This window comes from Monodelphis domestica, chromosome 4, assembly GCF_027887165.1.
Source record: "Monodelphis domestica isolate mMonDom1 chromosome 4, mMonDom1.pri, whole genome shotgun sequence".
Classification (NCBI taxonomy): Eukaryota; Metazoa; Chordata; class Mammalia; order Didelphimorphia; family Didelphidae; genus Monodelphis; species Monodelphis domestica.
The window spans coordinates 441088618-441109977 of NC_077230.1; the positions used below are offsets into that span (position 1 = coordinate 441088618).

At 44.0% G+C, this 21360-nt stretch overlaps 2 long non-coding RNA genes across 2 annotated transcripts; both read left to right on the forward strand.

Moving 5' to 3' along the window:
• Window positions 1–8263: 8263 nt before the first annotated feature.
• On the forward strand, window positions 8264–9558 carry LOC103098165 (uncharacterized). The gene is made up of 2 exons (XR_466699.2): window positions 8264–8319; window positions 9237–9558. It is a non-coding gene; the product is annotated as an uncharacterized LOC103098165 (long non-coding RNA).
• A 6344-nt stretch (window positions 9559–15902) lies between these two features.
• On the forward strand, window positions 15903–17691 carry LOC130454006 (uncharacterized). Its single transcript, XR_008911682.1, has 2 exons — window positions 15903–16207; window positions 17362–17691. It is a non-coding gene; the product is annotated as an uncharacterized LOC130454006 (long non-coding RNA).
• The last annotated feature ends 3669 nt before the right edge of the window (window positions 17692–21360 follow it).

The window sequence follows — 21360 nt, forward strand, 5'->3', positions numbered from 1 at the left end:
TCTTCCGTCTTGGAGTCAATACTACATATTGGTTCTAACACAGAAGAGTGATAAGGGCTAGGCAATAGGGGTTAAGTGACTTGCCCAGGGTCACACAGCTAGGAAGTGTCTGAGACCAAATTTGAACCCAGGACCTCCCATCTCTAGTTCTGGCTCTCAATCCACTGAGCCACCTAGCTGCAGCTCCACCCCCAACATTTATCATTTTCCTTTATTATCAGATTAGCCAATTTTATAGGGGTGAGGTAGTACCTCAAAGTTGTTTTATTTCGCATTTCTCAAATCAAGAGGGACATTAGAACATGTTAATATGATTATTGATAGTTCTGACTTCATCTGAAAATGCTTATTCATATCCTTTGATCATTTTTCAATTGGTAACTTATAAATCTGACTTAGTTCTCTATATATTTGAGAAATGAGACCTTTATCAGAGGAATATGCTATAAAAATTTCCCCTTGTTTGTTGTTTCTCTTCTAATCTTTATTACATTAATTTCATTTGTACAAAACCTTTTTAATTTAATATAGTCTGCATTATTAATTTTATATCTTTTAATGTTCTCTAACTCTTATTTGGAATAAATTCTTCCATTCTCCATAGATTTGACAGGCAAATTCTTCTATGTTCTCCTAATGTATTTACAGTATCACTTTTTAGGTTAAAATCTTACACCCATTTTGACCTTCTCAAGGGATAGGGTCTATACCTAGTTTCTGCCATACTGTTTTTCAGTTTTCTCGGCAGTTTTTAATCTTTGGGTTTATCAAACACTAGATTGCTAAAGTGCTTTACCCCTAATCTATTCCAATGACCCACCCATCTATGTCAACACAATTCCAGATTATTTTGGTGATTACTGTCTTATACTACAGTTTGAGATCCAGTACTGCTAGGCTACTATCCTACACTGAAAAAAAATTAATTCTTTTGATATTTTTGAGCTTTTGTTGTTCCAGATGAATTTTTATTATTACTTATTTTATAAAATAATTTTGGTAGTGTGATTAGTATGGCATCAAATAAGTGAATTAACTTAGGAAGAATTGTCATTTTTATTATATTAGCTCAGCCTACCCATGAGCAATTAATGTTTTTCCATCTGTTGGAATCTGACATCATTTTTGTAAAAAGTTTTTTTGTGATTGTGTTTATATAATTCTTGTTTGTCTTGGCAAGTAGATTCCCAAGGATCTTAGATATTTTATACTGTATAGAGCTATTTTAAATGGAATTTCTCTTTCTAACACTTGCTGCTAGAATCAACACTTTTTGGTAACATATAGAAATGCTGATGATGTGTGTGGGTTTATTTTGTATCCTGCAACTTTGCTTTATTAATTATTTCAACCAGTTTTTTAGTTGTTCCTCTAGGATTAATCATATCATCTGCAAAGACTGAGCATTTAGTTTTCTCATTACCTACTTTAGCTTCTTCAATTCATTTTTCTTCTCGTATTGCTAGTCAGCATTTCTAGTACAATATTAAGTACCAGCAGTGAGAGTTGGCATCCTTGCTTCACTCCTGATCTTATTGGGAAGGTTTCTACCTCATCCCCATTGCAAATGATGCTTACTGAGGGTTTTAGATGGATACTTATGGTCCATTTATTCCTATGCTTTGTAGTGTTTTTAATATGAATGGATATTGTAATTTGTCAAAGGCTTTTTCTGTATCTGTTGAGATAATCATGTGATTTCTGTTAGTTTGGTTACTGACATGGTCAATTATGCTGATAATTTTCCTAATATTAGACCAGCCTTGCATTCCTGGTATAAATCCCACTGAGTCATAATGAATGATCTTTGTAATATATCATTGTAGTCCTGTTGCTAGTATTTTAAGATTTCTATACCTATATTCATTAATGAAATTGGCCTATAATTTTTTCTCTTTTTGTTCTTCCTGGCTTAGCTTTCAGCACCATATTTGTGTCATAAAAAAATTTGGTAAGACTGCTTCTTTGATTATTTTGCCAAGTAGTTTGTATAATATTGAGATTAATTGTTCTTTAAGGTTTTGATAGAATTCACTTGTCAATCCATCTGTCCCTGGGGATTTTTTCTTAGGGATTTCTTTGATAGTTTGTTCAATTTCTTTTTCTGATATGAGATTGTTTAAGAATTCTACTTCTTCTTTTGTTAATCTCAGTAGTTTATATTTTTGTAACTATTCATCCATTTTACTTAGATTGTCAGATTTATTGCCATATAATTAGGCCACATAACTCCTAATGATTGCTTCAATTTCCTCTTTTTTGGTGGTGAATTCACCCTTTTCATTTTTGATACTGGTCATTTGATTTTCTTCTTTTGTTTTTTAAATCAAATTAACCAATGCTCGATCTATTTTAATTGATTTTTCATAAAAACTAACCCTTAGTCTAGTTCAATAATTCTCTTACTTTCAATTTTATTAATTTATTTTTTGATTTTTAGGGTTCCCAATTTAGTATTTATTTGAAGATTTTTAACTTGTTCTTTTTCTAGTTTTTTTTGGTTGCATGCCCAATTCATTGATCTACATTTTCTCTATTTTGTTGATGTGAGAGTTCAGAGACATAACTTTTCTCCTACATACTGCTTTGTCTATGTCTCATAAATTTTGAGGTGTTGTCTCCTCATTGTCATTCTCTTTGATGAAATTATTTGTTTCTGTATTTGTCCTTTGGCCCACTCCTTTTTTAGAATTATATTGTTTAATTTACAGTTAATTTTTAATTTGTCTTTCCATGAACCCTTATTGATTATAATTTTATTGCATTATGATCTTAAAAGGATGCACTTATTATTTCTGACTTTCTGTACTGGATTGAGAAGTTCTTATGCCCTATTATCTGGTTAATTTTTGTGTACATACTACGTGCTTTTGAAAAAAGATATATTTCTTTTTCTCCACCATTTTATTTTCTCCAGATATTTATTAAATCTAACTTTTATAAAATTTCATTCACTTCCTTTACTTCTTTCTTATTTATTTTTGGTTAGATTTATCTAGTTATGAGAGGGGAAGGTTGAGGACCCCCTCCAAGTATAGTTTTACTGTCTATTTCCTTCTGAAACTCATTTAATTTCTCTTTTAAAAGTCTGGAGACAATCTCATTTGGTGCATATATGTTAAGTATTGATATTACTTCATTGTCTATAGTACCTTTTATCAAGATGTAATTTCTTTCCTTATCTCTTTTCATTAGATCTATTTTTGCTTTAACTTGATCTGATATCATAACTGTTACTCCTGCTGATTCAATCTCCTCTAGGAACTCCTCTAAGCTTAAGGGGCTTAGAGTACTGTGAGTTACCTTGTGGTGGGACTTAGCGCCTCACTGTGGTGTTATACATGCTAGGGACATTGCACACTGGATTGATTGTACTGGCACTTGGAGCCTCACCACAGTCTTGAACACGAGTGCTGGGTCTTACCTCCCTTAGGCTTGACAGAACCAGGCACAGAGGACTGCTTTGAACTAGGGTTTGGGGGCCTCACTGCAGGCTTTTTCCAGAGCATGGAACTTCAAGGGCATAAGGTTCTCTGCTTTTGACTTATGCTAGAACTCAGGGTTTCAAAGTTAGCCCATGCCCAGGTTCAAAACCTGGAGCAGTAAATATGAGTAGTAGTCCTTAGTGCCTGTCTCTCCCCTATCACCCCAGTGAAATAGACCCTCTCTGCCTACCTTTCAAGTTGTTTTCAACAGGAACTTACTTCACTCCAATCCCTTATTGATTCTAATACTCAGTATTCATTTTGAGGTGCTATTTTAAGGTTGGTTTGAGAGGATTCTCAGAGTAGTTCCAAATTTCAGTATGTCTACTCCACTACCTTGACTCCAATCTGTTAAAATTAATTGTGGTTGGATTGATAATATATTATTAATTATGTGATCACCAGGGATTTAATTCTAAATCCCAAAATGAATTACTAAAGTAAATGGAATTTTTGGTAGTTTATTTATAATATTTACAATAGAAGGAAGATATTATGGAATGAGAGAGAGAGAGAAAACTCTGACTTCTTCTGATATCAATTTAGAATTTCTAAGCCCCATCCAGGGGAAGAGAGTCTCAAGAAGTTGGGCCTTACATGGAGGCTTCACACCTCCAGAAAGGTAGGGTTACTAAGTCAGCTTTTTACTCACCAACAGTGATAGTCTAAAAGAAGTCTGGGTATTGGTCTTCCAGTCTCTCCTGCATCCTTCAAGCCAAGCCCAGTGACTGACTGTCCCTTCACTCCAAGCCTGGGTGACTGACTGTCTTTTTTCAGTCTTTTCCCCCCTATTTAAAGACTTTTTTCTCTTGTGTCACCTCCTCTAAATTTTTATGTCTACCAATCACAGCAGATGCTTTTCTCCAGGACTGCCCACTCTTTTGTAGTTACTTAACACCTTTTTGTGATTAATTTACCTTTTGTAATTACTTAACACCTTGATTGTAGGTTACAATTCTAGCTTCACTATAAAGGAAGAGCTAAGTAACTTCATTGTTACAATCAGGAGATAGCTAAGTCTCATCTTCACAAGCCCTGAGGCTAAATTTGAACATAGGACCTCCCATTGCCATGCCTGAGACCCTTTCTACTATACTATCTAGCTTCCCTTGCTGGTTACCTTTTTTCTTTCAATTGTATCATTTTATTCTCAAAAATTAATTTAAATTAAATCCTCAATTATAAAACATCATCATGATACAGAAGTCATTATTTGTTTGTTTGTTTTTCACATTATTAATTTTTATAAGCAAATAATCTTATAAAAGCAAAACATATACCCAAATAAACAAGTGAAAAATTGTATGCTTTCATCTGCATTCCTTCTCCAGTAGTCCTTTTTCTGGAGGCGGATAGCATTCTTTGTCAAAAGTCCCTCAGAATTGTTCTGGATCATTGTATCACTGAGAGTAGCCAAATCTTTTATAATTGATCATTCCACAATATTTCTGTTAGAGTATAAAATGTTCTTCTGGTTCTGTTTATTTCACTCTGCATCAGTTCATGTAGGTCTTTCCAACTCTTTTTGAAGGCATATCTTATAGTGCAATAGTATTCAATCACCATTATATACCAGTTTGTTCAGCCATTCCACAATCGATGGACATCCCCTTAGATTCCAATTCTTTGTCACCACAAAAAGAGCAGCTATAAATATTTTTGTCCAAGAAGGTCCTTTCCTACTTTTTTATCTCTTAGGATACAAATCTAATAGTGGTATTACTAAATCAAAGAATATGCCCTATTTCATAGCTCTTTGGGCATAGGTCCAAATTTCCTTCCTTCACAACTCCACCAACAATGCATTAGTGTCCTACTTTTGCCACATCCCCCCCCCCCCCCCATTCATCATTTTCCTTTACTGTCATCTTGGCCAATCAGATAGATATAAGATGATACCTCAGAGTTTTTATAATTTGCATTTCTCTAATCAGGAGGGATTTAGAACATCTTTTTCCTGATTACCTTTTAAAGAAATTGCACTGGACCATTTGTAAATAGAGAGGAGATGGATTCAAGTGGTGTCACAGTGACAGAATTTATATTACATGGGGGGAGGGTGACCAAGGTGAGAGAGAAGGAGAAGAAAGGGGTCCAAGAGGACCCTGAAGTGACCCACCCAGGGGACTGAGTGATGATGGTACTCTCAGTGGAAACAGTGAAGTTTGGAAGAAGGACATAATGAGTTCCATTTCAATGACTTTGAGATGCCAGTGAGACATTGGACAGCAACTAAAAATGTGGGACTAGAATTCAAGAGAGAGACTAAAGATAAACATACCAGTGTGGGAGAGATCTTCATGGATTCTGGAGAGCTGAGAAGGTCATGAATAGAGAAGGAAGAGGAAAGAGCCCTGGACAGAGTCCTGGGGAGCCCACAGTAAGGGGACAAGAGATAAGAATTCTGGAAAGGAATGTGGGTAGAAGCAGAAAGACCAGAGAAGAAAGAGGGGGGGTGGATGTTGAAGAAACCAAGAAAAGAGAGTTTGAGAGGAAAAGAAGGAGTCAGGGGTTGGGATTGTGAGGATGGGCAGTCAACAGGTTCCAATTAAGGTGGCAAAGGCAAGAACTTGAGAAATGGACATTGAATTTTTCAAGGAAGAGACTGCTGATAACCAGTCTTTCAGAGAACAGTTTCAGCAAAAGAGTGAGCAGATGAGAGGGAATTAAACAGTGAGTGAAAACTGAGGAAGTGGCAGGAGGGACTTCCAAGCATGTAGCAAAGAATAAAAGGAGGATAGATGTCAATAACTTGAAGGATAGGAAATCAGAACTTAGGATTTTTTAACCCTTACTTTCTGTCTTAGAACCAATTGGCTCTAAGGAAGAAGAGTAGTAAGAGCTAGGCAAATGGGGGTTTATTGACTTGCCCAGGATCACACAGCTAGGATGTGTCTAGGCCAGATTTGAACCCAGGACCATCCTATTTCTAGGCCTGACTTTCAATACACTGAGTCACATAGCTGCCCCTTTAATGTTTTTTTAAAAGTTGATATGGCTTGGAGTGTGTTTGTAGGCAACAGAAAAGTAGTTGAAGATAGAGACTGAAGGTGAAGAAGAGCAACTAAAGGTGACCAGCTCCAAGGAGAAAGGAGGGATAAGATTTAGGGCACAAGTGGAAGAGTTTCACTTAACAAAGAGAAGGCCACCTCCTTCTTAGCATCAAGAAGAGAAGAGAAGGGAATAGAGGATATTGGGGAGAAGGACAGTAAAAGTATGCTACAGAAGATAAGGAAGGGGGAGCTTTGGACAGAAGTTATCTTGGTGAAATAGAAGGTGAGATCTCCAGTTAGAGAAGAGGGTAATAGAAAGAAGTACTAGGGTTCTTGAGGAGAAGAAAGAAGATGTGTCATTTCTGGGGTGAAAATCAAGGAAGAAGGGGGAAGCTATGTGGCTCAGTGGATAGTGAGCCCTGGAGATGGGAGGTCTTGGGTTCAAATATGGTCTCAGATACTTCCTAGCTGTGTGACCCTGGGAAAGTCACTTAATTCCCATTGTCTGGCCCTTATCACTCTTCTGTGTTAGAACCAATATGTAGTATTGACTCCAAGATGGAAGGGAGGAAGGGAGGGAGGAAGAAGGAAGAAAAGAAGGAGGGAGGAAGGAACTCTCAGAGACACTATGGTCCATGGGATCACCAAGAATCAGATGTGACTATCCAACAACAAATAGGAACAAAAGGGGTTTAAAAAAATGCTCCTACCATTCTTCTGTCTAAGAACCAATATACAATATTGTTTCCAAGATGGAAGGTAAGGCTTGAGATATAGATATAGATATAGATATAGATATAGATATAGATATAGATATAGATATAGATACAGATACAGATACAGATACAGATACAGATATAGATACAGATACAGATACAGATACAGATATAGATATAGATATAGATATAGATATAGATATAGATATAGATATAGATATAGATATAGATACAGATACAGATACAGATACAGATACAGATACAGATACAGATACAGATACAGATACAGATACAGATATAGATACAGATACAGATACAGATATAGATATAGATATAGATATAGATATAGATATAGATATAGATATAGATATAGATATAGATAGATATAGATATTTCCTATATCCGATTTCATTAGGAGAGATAGCTCATTGGCTTTGTGGATAGAGAGTAAAGCCTGAAGATGGGAGGTCCTGGGTTCAAATGCAGTCTCAGACACTTCCTAACTGAGGGACCCTTGGCAAATCACTTAATCCTTATTACCAGCCCTTACCATTCTTCTGCCTTTTAACCAATGCAGAGTATTGATTCTAAGATGGAAGATAAGGGTTTAAGAAAATAAGAATAAAAATAAGGAAGAAGCCCAGTTTGGGGTGATTCTGGAACCATGCCTGGGCTGCTGGGGCAGATTATAGCTATAGATCATGAGAGAGGAGGATACTAATGAAGGGATTTGTTTGAGGGTCCTTCATTAAGTCTATGAGAGTACTCCAGAATGATGACAGAGAGGAAGGAGGCTGAATCCCAAGCCCAAAGGATTTTGAGTGGGAAGAAGCTTTTCAATTTCTTGAAGGTGAGTCAATAACAGCACATTTGTTCTGCACCCAGTCAGAAAGGGAGAGATAGCAAATCTCAAGGACTAAGAAGCTGCTGCGAACACAAAGGAAATCCATACCCAGAAGGAGGGAGGAAAGACTCATTGCAGTGAGAAACAGAAATGAGGAGAGGATATGGGATAAGAGTAGAATTTCCTGGCAAAATTCTAGAATGCATTATGAAAGGAGTGCTTTGTGAGCTTTTAGAAAGGGATGTGGTGGTCACTAAGGGTCAAGATGTCTTCAATAGCAGGTCATGCCAGACTAAAGATTCCTTTTCTTGATAGGGGGATCAAAGGGGAAAATAAGGAGGTCCCAAAGTCCTGGAATGCTTAGATGTCAGTGAAGCATTTGATAAAGCAAGCCCATACTCTCCGGAGGTCCATGTAGAAGGGCCTCCAGTTGAGTGGATTCAGAAAGGTCTGAAGACTGGGTCCAAAGAGCCACCAACAATGGATCAATGATAACTTGGAAGGAGTCTCTAGAGGAGTGCCCCAGTGATCTGGCCTTGATTCTCTGCTATTTATTGTTGTTATTTCCCCAGTGACTTAGATGCAGACATATCCAATTTTAGGTTACCACAAACCTGGGAGAGATAGTTAGCATGTTGGAGGGTAGTCATTGGCCTGGCCAATGATGCTTAACAGAGATATTATGGGAAGTCCTGCACTTAGATCCAAAATGTAGGTGTACCTAGCAGCAGATCCTGAGTCTTTCAGGGGGCCAGTCCTTCAGGAAGAGTCAAAAGAGTGAAGATTAAAAACATGCTGAGGAGGGGGGCATCAAGCGAAGGAAGGGCCAGGAAAGATCTAGTGCCCTCTGAGGAACCATGCAAGAAACTAGGGATGTTGGATGTTGAGAAGACTCAGGCAGCATGTGAGAGATGGCTTCAAGTATCTGAAGGGATTTGGGTAAAGGAGCAGACTTCGGTTGAATTTTCTAACAATGGACTTTCTAACAATGGGAGCTGTCCCAGAGTGGAAGGTGCTGCCTTGGGATCCAGTGGTGGGTGATGTGTCCCCCTCCTCAGAGGTCTTCCAATTGAGACTGGAAAGCTCTTGACCAGGGACTGATTCTCCAGGAGGGATTCTCACTGAGGGACAGACTGGTTTGGAAGCTCTGAGCATTCCCTCCCAACATGCAGTTCTTTGTGTGCTTTTGTCTCTTCAGGCTTTATCCTCCAGAAGTACAAGATGACACATTTCATCAAGATGGGTCTAGCTGCTTTGGTGCTCGCTGCCCTGGGGGTTCTGTTGGCAGAGGACTGGAACAACAGAGATCAAGCCCAGAAAGAAGCTCTCAAAGAAAATCCAGCTGATGCTGAAAAGAAACTATAATGTAGCCAGGAGCCCTGGAAAGTCCCACAACAATGCAGGCAGGGACAGGGCCCTTGTCTAAGCCCTGCCTGGTTCCCTACCAGCCTTTTGGGGCCCTCCCTCTGTAACACTCTGTAACTCCTCCCTGGGTGAACCATAAACCTTGTTCAACTGCAGATGTCAGACATCTACCCTATACCAAGCCAGGGGTGATCACCTCCTTCCTGGGGTCAATTATCTCCCTTCCATGACCTGCTGGCAAGTCACTTCCCCTTGGCCCAACCTCTGGTCCCATTCCTAGAAAGGGGCACCTGACCCTGGTCCCAGGAAGTCCTTACCCTGGTGATGACTCTGCCCCATGGACTCAATCATCAACAGAGGCTTCTAAGGATTACTTAGGGAGTATTTGCAGAATTGTGATGTGGTGACTGTCCCACCATGCCCATTTCTGCCCATTTTCAAGAATGCCAAATCCCTGGGATTCTTCTGGCACTATCTCCACTGGCCTAACTTTTAAGCTGGTTTCTCCAGAGATGCTCTGCTACCTTCACTTCATTCCAATCTGGGTCCAAACAACACCCACACATTAAGCACCTTCTGTGTGCATAAACCCTGTTGTCCCAGGAAAGGAAGAGGGAGAGAGGAGGATGCTTGCCTTCCACAGATGAGGACAGGGCAGAGATCTACTTCCAAGAGAGTTCAGCCTTCTTATATTGCAGCTAAGAAAACTGAGGTTCCAAAATCCTGCTGCTGGGATTCACTCAAAGGTCCCTCCCTCTCTACCAAGATGTCTGTCACTAGTCATTTTTCAGCTGAGACTAGATGGTCATTTGTCCAGGGCAGTGCTGCTGAGAGCAGTACCCCCTTGTCAGCAGGGATGCTTCCAGCAGGTGGCAGTGAGGAATCCTGGAGTCAAGGGTCATGAGCTGGACCCCAGGGAGAGAGGTTAAGTAGTGGGCATCTTTGACTAATCTATGGGACACTGGGAATCCATTCATTTGTGCAAGACCCAAGCACCATCTTGAATCAGGTGAGCCAGGGCAGAATATAGATCTTGCCCCTTACCTACCTATGTGATGCTTCACCTCTGACGGTCTCCATTTCCTCTTCTTTGAATGGAGGAGATGACTTCTGGGATCCCTTCCATTTCTCAATTCATGATCCCATGATCTAAATGATCGGGAGATGACAGTTTTGGGGTAGGAGAAGGAGACTCATTCAGGGTTAAGAGCTGAATGATTATGAGTGTCTGGGGTCAAGTTTACAGAGGACCCTTTCCTAGGTCTGGGAAGGAGGAGGAACAATGGAGGGTGCCCCACTGCGACTGCCACCATGCTTTCGAAAGGCCAAGCAGTGTGGCCAAACCCTGCCCTTACCCCAAACCAACTCTTCATTCCCAGCTGGGAACATCCTCTCCTCTTCTCCACTTGTACCACTGGCCTTCTGCCTGGAGCTGGTGACCCTGGAGACTGCGTATCTCACTAAACCTTAGTGCTGAGAACCATTATGGCTGCTTCTCTGCTGTTTCTCCCTGGCTGCTACAGCCCAACCCTGTTGCTCCCTGGATTAAGTCAAGGGTGTGGGATTTGAAAGTTTTCTAGGCATTTAAAGGAACAGCTTAGAACGAGATAAAGAGTCTGGGATGGAGGCCTAAGATGCTTCCTCTTACCCAGGTCCCCTCTGGGGGCAGGAGACACTGGAGGAAAGGAAGGTTCTTATGGTGACTTAATGTGGGCTTGACATGGAGTGGGGGGCTCAGGCCATGGGGCATGGGAGACAGTCTGAGATGGCAGCATCTAATACCACCTGGGCTGGGCCCCACTGAGAGGGGGCAGCTTAGGACAGACTAAGGACCTGCTGTGACTCCACAGCTACATCTCTGATCTTCCATGAAGGGTCCCAGAGCTCAGCTGGAGGCAGGAGGACGAATCTAAGGAAGCGCTTCTTGAGGAGACTCCCCAGATGAGTAAGAGCTCCAGCTACCCAGCTCTCTCCTGGCCCTAAGCTTCTAAGCAGAGCCCAGGACCAAGATACATGTGGATGGGTTTCTCTGATTCTCATGGAGTTCTTCTGCCAGAGCCCTGTCTGGGCCCCAGGGTCAGGGCACCAGAGGACCAGTGCTCCCCAAAGCAGCACAGGAGTGACTCTCGGGCCCAGAACAGGAGGCACCCCAGGCTCTGCCTATCTACCATGGATGTTCCCCATCTCTCCCTATCCTGAGAAGAGGGGATAGTGGAAGGAAGGGATGAAAGAGAGCAGGCAGAGGGGCAGACCACCATTCCTGAAGATGGTTGAGGAACATAATGGAGAATTCAACAATCTGAGAAGCAAATCAGGGGAGGGGAACAGAGGGTGCCCTGGGGGCTGGAACAAGGTAGCCAAGCAGAGAAGAGGATCAACAGCACTTCTCCCACCCCCCACCAGCTTTCTGCCCCTCTAGTAAGCTCTGTGAGCCACAAAAAAAAATATCAAAACCTTAACAAAATGCAACTGAGGCAGAGCTCTGAGCATGCATCAATTTATTCGGGGGACCAGTAATCCCTGATCAATTGAATCCAAGACTTTCCTCGAGGTCCAGGATGCCTCTGTTTATTGTATGGCCCTTGGGAGGGGGTCACTAACAAGGCAATACAATTCATGATGTCATCTTCAGAAGGGTGGGGTCTCTTGTGATTGGCTAAAGGAGATGTCCATCAACCACTGGTCCTTCGGCAGCATCCTTAAGGGGCCTTTCCACTCATCTGTATTCCAGCACACAAGGACGGAATGAACATTTCTGAGAAGGCAGCTGTGGGTTTCGGAGCGTTGTTCTGCAAGGAGCAGAGCAGGAAGGACTGGCAAATCTCTGCCTCTAACACAAGTTAATATAGGACTAATTAATGCATTTATCTTATACAACCCATGGAAGTGATATAATCATTACTACACGTGACCTAACCACATTGTTGGTGTTCAGTCCTGTCTGACTCTACATGACCCCATGTGGGGGTTTCTTGGCAAAGACACTGGAGTGTTTGCCCTTTCCTCCTCCAGCTCATTTCACAGATGAGCAAACTGAGGCAAACAGGGTGAAGTGACTTACCCAGGTTCACACAGCGAGTAAGTGTCTGAGGCCAGATTTGAATTCAGCTCTTCCTCACTCTAGGTCCAGTGCTCTGTCCACTGGGACACGCAGCAGTCCAATAATATTCACCAACTCAAACTTAATTTTATCCTACTCAACTCACTGATCTCATCACTGATCCTCATTAAGTCACAAATAAAGGCTGATCCATTTGAGTGAGGATAGCAAGCTAATTCTCACAGCTCTTATTCAATGTTTCGTTCATTCATTCACTGATTCCGGTTGAGCAGGACATCCCAGGCAGTTACTCTAGCGGGTAGATGCCTCCCTTGGCCCCATGGACTCAGTATGGCCTCCAGGCCAGCCCAGGGCCCTGAGGAGCTGAGAGCTTTAGTGGGACCTTTAAGGGAGGATGTGGGTGAGGAAGGGGCCCACCCAATGGCCTGCAGGACTTTCATGGCTTTCCTGTAACAGCAAATGACCCCAGCAAAGGAGTCTGGACCCCGAGGCGAGGAAGTCCGAATCCCACTGTCGCCACATCCTCACTGGACAGTCCCGAAACAAATCATGTTCACGCCTCTGGACCTCAGGCTCCTCATCTGCAAAATGGGCATAATACTCCTTTACAGAATTGACTCAGTGGCCTTGTTGGGAGGCCCTCTACAAGCTTTTGGCTTCACCAATTCTGTCTTCCAGACAAACTTGCCGGTTTGCTGTTCCTCGAGCTCAGCAGGCTCTCTCCCATCCCCATTCCCAAGGCCCCAGTGGTTCCCCTGCAGGGGCTTCCACCTCCTACAGGGAGCCATGCCTGACCCACCTGTGGGGGCTCCTGAAATTCCTTTGCATTTACCAGCTTGTGCACATGCCACCATCCCTTAATTCTCCCAGCCAACCTTCCTGGAAGAATGGACACTCCTGGAGGGCACGAGTGACCTGGGGCTGCTCCTTCATATCCCCAGTGCCCGGCATGGTCCCTGCCCACAAATGTTGGTTGAATTAAATTTTCAAGTCCTTTCCTCCCGTCTTAGAATCATCACTGTGTATTGGTTCCAGGGCAGAAGAGTGGTCAGGGCTCGGCAATGGAGGGGTGAGGGGGGTAAGTGACTTACCTAGAGTCACCCATCTGGGAAATGTCTGAGGGCAGATTTGAACCCAGGACCTCCCATCTCTCAGGCTGGCTCTCCATCCACTGAGCTACCCAGTTGGCTCCTGACTTAAATTCTTAAGACCTCAGAATCAGAGAATCTCAGGTGACTCTGGTGTAGCTAAGTCCAAATCTGGTCAATGGACATCCAGCCTCTGCCCAAGGCTCTCAATGAAGGGGAATCTCCCAAGGCAGCCCCTTCTCCTTTGACATGATTCCCCCCATTAGGAAGCATAGAAGGAGAAGGGGAAGGAAAAAACAAGTGTTAAGCCAGGCTCTTTATCTTCACAGTAACCCAGGGAGGCAGGGGCTATTATTATCCCCATTTTACAGTTGAGGAAACTAAGGCATTCAAGGGTTAAGTGACTTGTCAAGGGTTATGCAGCTAATAAAATTTAAACTCAATAGTGTGTATTGTCTCCAAGGCAGAAGAGTGGGAAGGATTAGGCAATGGGGGTGAAGTGACTTGTCCAGAGTCACACAGCTGGGAAGTGTCTGAGGTCAGATATGAACCAGGGCCTCCTGAGACAAGAGGCAATGGAGGCCTGAGAGAGGCTGGGGGCTAAGCGGATGGATCCTGAGTCCCTGCCCCTGATTTTACAGATACAAGTCAAATGGCTTGCCCAAGCTCCTATGGGTAGTGAGTGGCTGGCTGAGCCAAGATTTGAACTCAGATCTTCTAATTCCAAAGCCAGGGCTCTGTCCATCAGGTTCTCCTGTCCTGTTAGAAGATGAGACAGAAGTAGATACAAACAAATGACATCATCAACTGGTTGGATTTGGGGGCTGAGGAAGAGGGAGGAGTCATAGATAACTAAGAGATGGGAACGTGACTAGTAGCTCCCTGCACATGGAAGGGGGCAGTTTGGAGAGGGAAGGGGAAAGGGAGCTCTGTTTTGGAAGTGTTGGGCTCAGATGCCCAGAAGACAACCAGATCAGGATGCCAGCAGTCCTCTAGCTCCAAGATTAGGGCTGGATGGCTAGACTAGGAGTCATTTTCATAGAGATGATGAGATCGCCCAAGCCAGATGATGAAGAGGGAGAAGAGGGCCCAGGACTGGATAGAGCCTTGGTTAGCAGAGAGTGTAGTGATGCGCCAGCAGCAGAGACTGAGAAAAAGGAGGTTAGATGGATAGGTGAAAGCCCCAGGAACCATCGGTGCCAAGGAAGCCTAAGGCCATGGCAGATCCTCTCTGCCTCTGTAGACAAAATGGTTCTGGCAAGTCCCAGAGGCTCCCACCTTCCCCAGGGATCACCACAGGGCTCAGATGTCTCAGGGAGGGAATGGAGACTCTTGCTGCCCTTACTTGCTCCTGGGTCTGAGCTTGAGGGGTGGGAGATAAGGATTCCTTCCCATTTTCCTCTCCTGGCTCAAGGAGGGGAGGGCATCCAGGGGCTGGTAGACACCCTCCTTCAGGGAGTGAGGCTGAGACACCCCATCCCCAATTCTGTCCCTGGCTCATAACACTGAGTCCCCATCTTTGAGAGCTCCAGGCTAAGACTGACTTCCAGGCAATCAGATCCAGTTCAAAGAGAAAGGAAGTCCAGATAAGCCCCAAAAGAGAGGAAAGACAGAAGACAGCATGGAGCAGAGAGCTTGGGACTGGGATCTTCCCCATCAGCTGTCACCAACAGAACCATGGGAGATGGAGCTCTGACAGATACATCAGCCAGCCATAATGGTCCCCAGTCGTCACTGTTAGGGCCAGATTGGGGGACTCATCTAGTGTGCAGATGGAAAATTTGCCACAGCTGAGCTACGTTCCCAGCATCCTTTTAAGTTACATCCTCATTTTACATATGGAGGCTCGGGAGATAAATCTGGATAAACGCACACTACAGAGCTCTTTTTTCGGAGCTTGTGCTTTTGGCAAAATGCTGCAGGTGTGAGTCTCTGGCTCTCTTTGCTCTGCTCACTTGACTATTATTATTATTATTATTATTATTATTACTAAAATCCCATAATTGTTGGCACTAGGGAAGCTCAGCCTTCTCTTGCTTTCACCCTACCAATCATGGACCCCAACTTCCCATTGGTCATCATCATTTATTTTTTCTAATTGCCTTGGCAGAGAAAACAAAAGATGACCATAAAACAGATCACTGAAAAGGGATGCTAGAACAGGGATGAAGAACAATCAGCTATCATATAGAGAGGACCAGAGGGGGAGCAGGAATGTGGGAGGGCACCAGGTGGGCCTGGAACCTTCTTGCAAAGTTCTAGAATGTGTTGTGAAAAGTGTGCTTTGTGAGGACACATAGAAGGGAGGAGTGATCACCAAGGGCCAGGATGAGTGAATCACCAGGTCGTGCCATACTTAGCTCATCTCTTTTTTTGGCGAGATTCGTAGCCTCTAGATCAGGGCAATGACCTAAGCTGGGTGTCCCTGGAGATCAGGAAAGCTTTTGATTTGGTGGCTTCTTCCATTCCATGGGCAAGGTGGAGAAAGAGGGTCTGGATGACAAGGCAGCCCCATGGCTTCAGGAGGAATGACTGAGCAGACTTAGAAAGTAGTCAGGCATGGATAAATGTCAGCTTCAAGTTGTTCCGTAATGGGCTGCCCGGGGGGATCTTGCTGTGGTCCTGTTTGACATTCCAGCATGGCTTGGATAGAAGGTATTCTTTCTCAAGCTTGTGGGTGCCTCAAGACTCAGAGGGATGCTTAATGCTTAGCATGGCAGATAAGATCCCAAGAGATCTAGACAGGTTGAAACAATGAGCGCTCCCTTTAAAGATTTGGAGCTTGGGGAGGGATGGATATCTAAACCTGTAATTTTCCTGGGGGGAGAACTCCTTCCCAGTGTACAGCAATGCCTTCCAGTGGTACAGATATGCAGTTTGTGACTTACACTCTTACAGAGTTGCCTAGGGAACAGAGAGGGCGTTTGGCTTGCCTACAGTCACACAGCTAGTAAGTAAGCACCAAGAACAGAAGTTCTAGGTCTTCCTGACCCCATAGTTATCCCTCTGGCTGCTAGAGATATTGTTTAGAAGAGATGTATGCCTAGGTGGCCTGTGCTATGTACTTCAAAGAAAACACATCAATTTTATAAGGCTGTTTAATATTGGGCAGCTAGGTAGTACAAGGGATAGAGCACCAGACTGGGAGTTGGGGGAATCTGGGTTCAAATCTTGCCTCAGACATTTCCCAGCTGTGTGACCTTAGGTAAGTCACTTCATCCTGATTGCGTAACCCTTGCTGCTCTTGTCTTAGAATTGAAACCAAGACAGAAGGTAAGGGTTAAAAAAAATGGGAGGACATGTTGCTTGGATGCTTATTCCTTTTGGGGAGATCAAGATTTGGGGTTTCTGGTGGACCACAAGCCCAAAATGAGTTAGGAGTATGGCAGGACATTAAGAGAGTGAAGACAATATTAGGGCTATCGTATCTAGACATGGTGTCCCAAAGAAGGGGAGTGGGTCTGCCATGCCCTGGTCAGACCAATTTGAGGGCTGTGTCATGTGTGGTTGCCACAGTTTAAGAAGTGAACAGTGTCCAGAGGAGGATGGCCTGGATGGTAAAAGAACTTGATAAATGGGGATCAGCTGAAGGAATTGGGGATTTTTAGCCTGGGGAAGAAAAGCTATCTCTGAGCATTTGCAGGACGTGTGAAGGAGGGATCAGGCATGCTCCGCTTGGCTCAAGAACCAGTTGTGGCTGGAAACTTTGGGGAAGCTGGCCCAGTCTGGGGAGAAGGGGGCCTCCTCGAGGGTCACCAGCAGCCCGGAGCTGTCTTTTCTAACTCTCCAGGGCTCTTTTGTCTCTCCAGACTTATATTCCGACTCGCATACCCTTGGCCAAATCATCCGAGTTGGCCTGGCTTCTCTGGTTCTGGTTGCTATGGGGATTTTGATGGCCGAGGACTGGTACACCAAGAAAGATACACCGAGGGATGCAGGGGACATCTTGTTTGAGAAGCCAAGTTATTCAGATATCAAGGCCAAGCTCCGCTTCTATTAGTATGGCAGCTCTTAAGAAACATGTCCACCATCTCCTGGCATGACAGGAACACATGTAAGGCCTGGAAGCCATCACTGCCTTTCTTGATGGCATTCTGTAACCCCTCTCCTCCTAGGTCATAAATATCTCATTGAAGCTTGATCGTCTAAAATCTGCCAGGCCACCTCTCCCGTCCCCAAGCCAGGGGACTTGCCTCCTTCCCAGGGCAGCCTCCGTCTTCCTGTCCCCCAGTCCCAGATCCTCTCCCTACTTCCCAGGAAGAGCTTCTCTTGGCCATGACTTGGCCCCCATGAACCCAAACAGTGGCAACGACATAGAGGTTACCAGCAAAGTGTTCATGGGGTCTGAGTACTATCCAGACAGAGACTCCAGACGTACCCCTGCCCGGGCTCTCTCAGACACTGCTCTGGATCCTGCTGCCTCCTTTCCTAGGGGTCTCCAGTGGAGGCCATGCCAGCTAAAAAACATTAAGAATTCTACTCTGGGGGTAAGCTAAGTGACTCAGTAGTTGGAGAGCCAGGCAGTCCTGGGTTCAAATCCCCATTGCCTAGCCTTTACCACTCTTCTGCCTTGGAACCAATACACAGTATTTACTCTAAGATGGGAAGTAAGGGTTTAAAAAAAGTAGAATCCACCCTGTGCCAGTCGCTGTGCTAAGTGCCAGGGCCACAAAGGCCACTGACAGGGGTTCAACCCAAGGCAAATGAGGTGAGAGGGAGATGATGGTACAGCAAGGCTTAATTGTGGGAAAGGAAAGAGAGGGAGGGTGTGGAGGTGGCAACGGAAGAAGTGGCAGGGAGGCCCAAAGCCTGTAAAGGTGGCTGTGGAATGGGTTGGGGGAGGAGGGAGCCAGGAGTGAGGGGGAGTCCCAAACCTGTGGATAGCTAAAGGTCTCCACCTGGATGGAGAAGAGGGCAATCTCGGCTATTCTATGGGGAAGAAATGCCAAGTGCACCCAGAGAAGTCGACCTCAAATATATATAAAGCCATTGGGAGATGGAAAGCTAATACCTGGGCAAGGCTGTGTAGGGGAGCTGGTACTTGGGCTGAGCCTTGAAGAAAACCCCATTTAGTAAGCTTCTCCTGGGCACAATACTGCAAGGCTTTGCAGAGTAGAATAACAGGCCATAGATCATCCTTGGAGCCTGGAAGTTCTGGGTTCAAGTCCTATTATGTCTAGGTCATTCCACTTGCCCCAGACAATAAAGACTGTACATGACAAAGGGGTGACCCATCTGCTTTGAAGGAGGCAGGCATACAAAGGAGTTTCTTCCCTCAAGAAGTGCACACACTGGATTCTCTTTGGAAGGGGGTCCAGCATAGCTGCTCCATTGCCAACATGCAGTCCTATGTCCCTCTCCTTTCCTGCTTCCAAGTTCCATTACCCCCACAGCTAACCCTGTTCTTGGTGGTGACCTTTCCATTGAGTTCTTCTCTGCTTCTGATTCACTCTTCCCCCGGGAAGGACCCTTCTTTCTATAGACTTAACTACTTGTAGCTTCCTCAAGAAATTTTCCAGCATTTGTAGGAGAGCCAAAAATGAGAAGTCCTTTTCCAAAGAGATCCAAAAACATGGAGTGACCAGGTCCAGGCATTGTCTTCAAATAGGACCGTTTTATTTGGTCACCTGGCCAATGCTTATGGAACCCTTTTGGAGTCCCAGGTTGAGCTTTGCCAAGGCTCTGTTATGTTCATGGAATAAGATCAAGGGAATAGGGTCAGCTAGATGGCTCAGTGGATTGAGAGTCATGGCCCAGAGAGTTGGGAGGTCCTAGGCTCAAACCTAGCAACGTGACCTTGGGCAAGTCACTTAACCCCCTTACCCATTCTTCTGCCTTAGAACTTATACACAGTATTGACTCTAAGATGGAAGATAAGGATTTATTTAAAAAGATACAAATAAAATAGGACCAAGGGAATGTTCGAAGGGAAGGAGTCCAGTAGACATAGAACCATGGAAGTAAGAAAACAAGCTCCATGCCCACCCTACTGTCTCTAAGAGATCCCTGGATTCCAATGACCTCTGGGATTTGAAGGGGAGTGAGACTATGGTGGGGAGGTAGTTCGAACCTTCACTGGCTTGGCAAGATTCTTTGTTCCTGTGTGGGTTGCTGTGAAGCCATCAGGAAGCATCTACATCCTTCTATGGCAACAAAAAAAAAAAGACCAATGATAGGCAGGCACCCAAGTGTCCAGTCACCAAATCCAATGCCAATGGGACCCTCACTGAGCCTAATCTGGCCACCATGTTGGAGCCAGAGGTAGCCACAACACACCTCAATTATGCCCCGGCACCAACACCATCCAGCCCCTCTGATTGATGTACTACAGCTGCTTAGGCTCCATCCATGTTCTAGCAGTAACCCTTCTACAATACCTCCCTCCTCTCAAGTATTCACCCAACATATACTGGAAGACTTTCAGCACTGGACAGCTCATTTTCTCTTTTCTTTTTTTTTGCACACTAAAAGATCTTTACTGTTTAAGATCAAAGTAAGGGGGGAGTTTTCCTTTTACAGAGAAAAGAAAACCACTTTACCTGGTGTGTTTCAAAACAGGAAAAACACACCAACCACCCAGTAGCAAACATTACACAACTCAGATTCTGACTTCAGGTAATAGGGAGCTTCAGTGATTGCACCTGGGAGATCAGAAGCCAATGGAAAGGATGAGGCAGCATCCAATTGATCGTAAAAAACACTTAAATACCGTGGTGGTGTCATGTCAGTGGCACACAGCTCATGGCATGGTATTCTGTCATGGAAGACGGCTTATTTTGAGGAAAAGTTACACTGAGAAATACAGGCCTCATTCCAGCGTAGCTTTCATTTTATAGAATATTTTAATATTATTGATTAGCTTTATTAATGATTGATTTACTCATTGATTAATAAACCTAATATGATTAAATAATCATTTCCATTCAGCTTTAGTATTTTCTAGTTTTGACTTTTTTCTATACCAGGAGCAGAAATTAATCTGGACTTTGGGCCAGCCTGAATTTGTTCTTATTTTTAAAAAAAGAAACATCCCCCAAACCACAAACTAAAGCCAAACTGGAGGCTCTGGTCAGCTATGCTACCCCACAAACAGACCATCTTCTTATCACTCTGGCAGTTCTTGTAGAGCCAAGCCTGGACACATGCTGCTCTTTCAGCACAATCAATCATCCCTCCAGTTTTCTATTCTTGCCCAAAAGGCCTGGGAATTTCTGAAGGAATTTCCGGTGCCTGTTGGCTACTGCTAGAAGTTGGGGCCAGGACAGTGAGGGAGCTTCTCCTAGAGCTCAGCAGCAAAGGAAGGGTCCCTTTCTCCCCTCAGGGCACCACACACCTATGGTTCCTCCCCCAGGACTGCCCCCAGGATGAGAATTGGAGATAATGTAGGGGAGCCAGATATAGTCTGTTACACAGACAGAGAAGTTCTGTTAAGATGGAGCTCCCCACTCTCCCCATTACTCCTACCCACCATCTCTAGTTCTCTCTCCCCCTTCCATAATCCCTATACTCTGGGCTGGCTGGTAACTATATCACTGACAGACATTTCCTGTCAAGAGAGAGAAGGGAGGGGGCAGTTAGGTGGATCAGTGGATAGAGATGGGAGGTCCTGGGTTCAAATTTGGACTCAAATGCTTCCTAGCTGTGTGACCCTGGGCAAGTCACATAACCCCATTGCCTGGCCCTTATTGCTCTTCTGACTTGGAACCAAGACAAAGTCCATAGTATTGATTCTAAGACAGAAGGTAAAGGTTGAAAATAAATAAACTCACACATCCACCTCTCCAATGTCTTCCTTATCTCCCTGGACA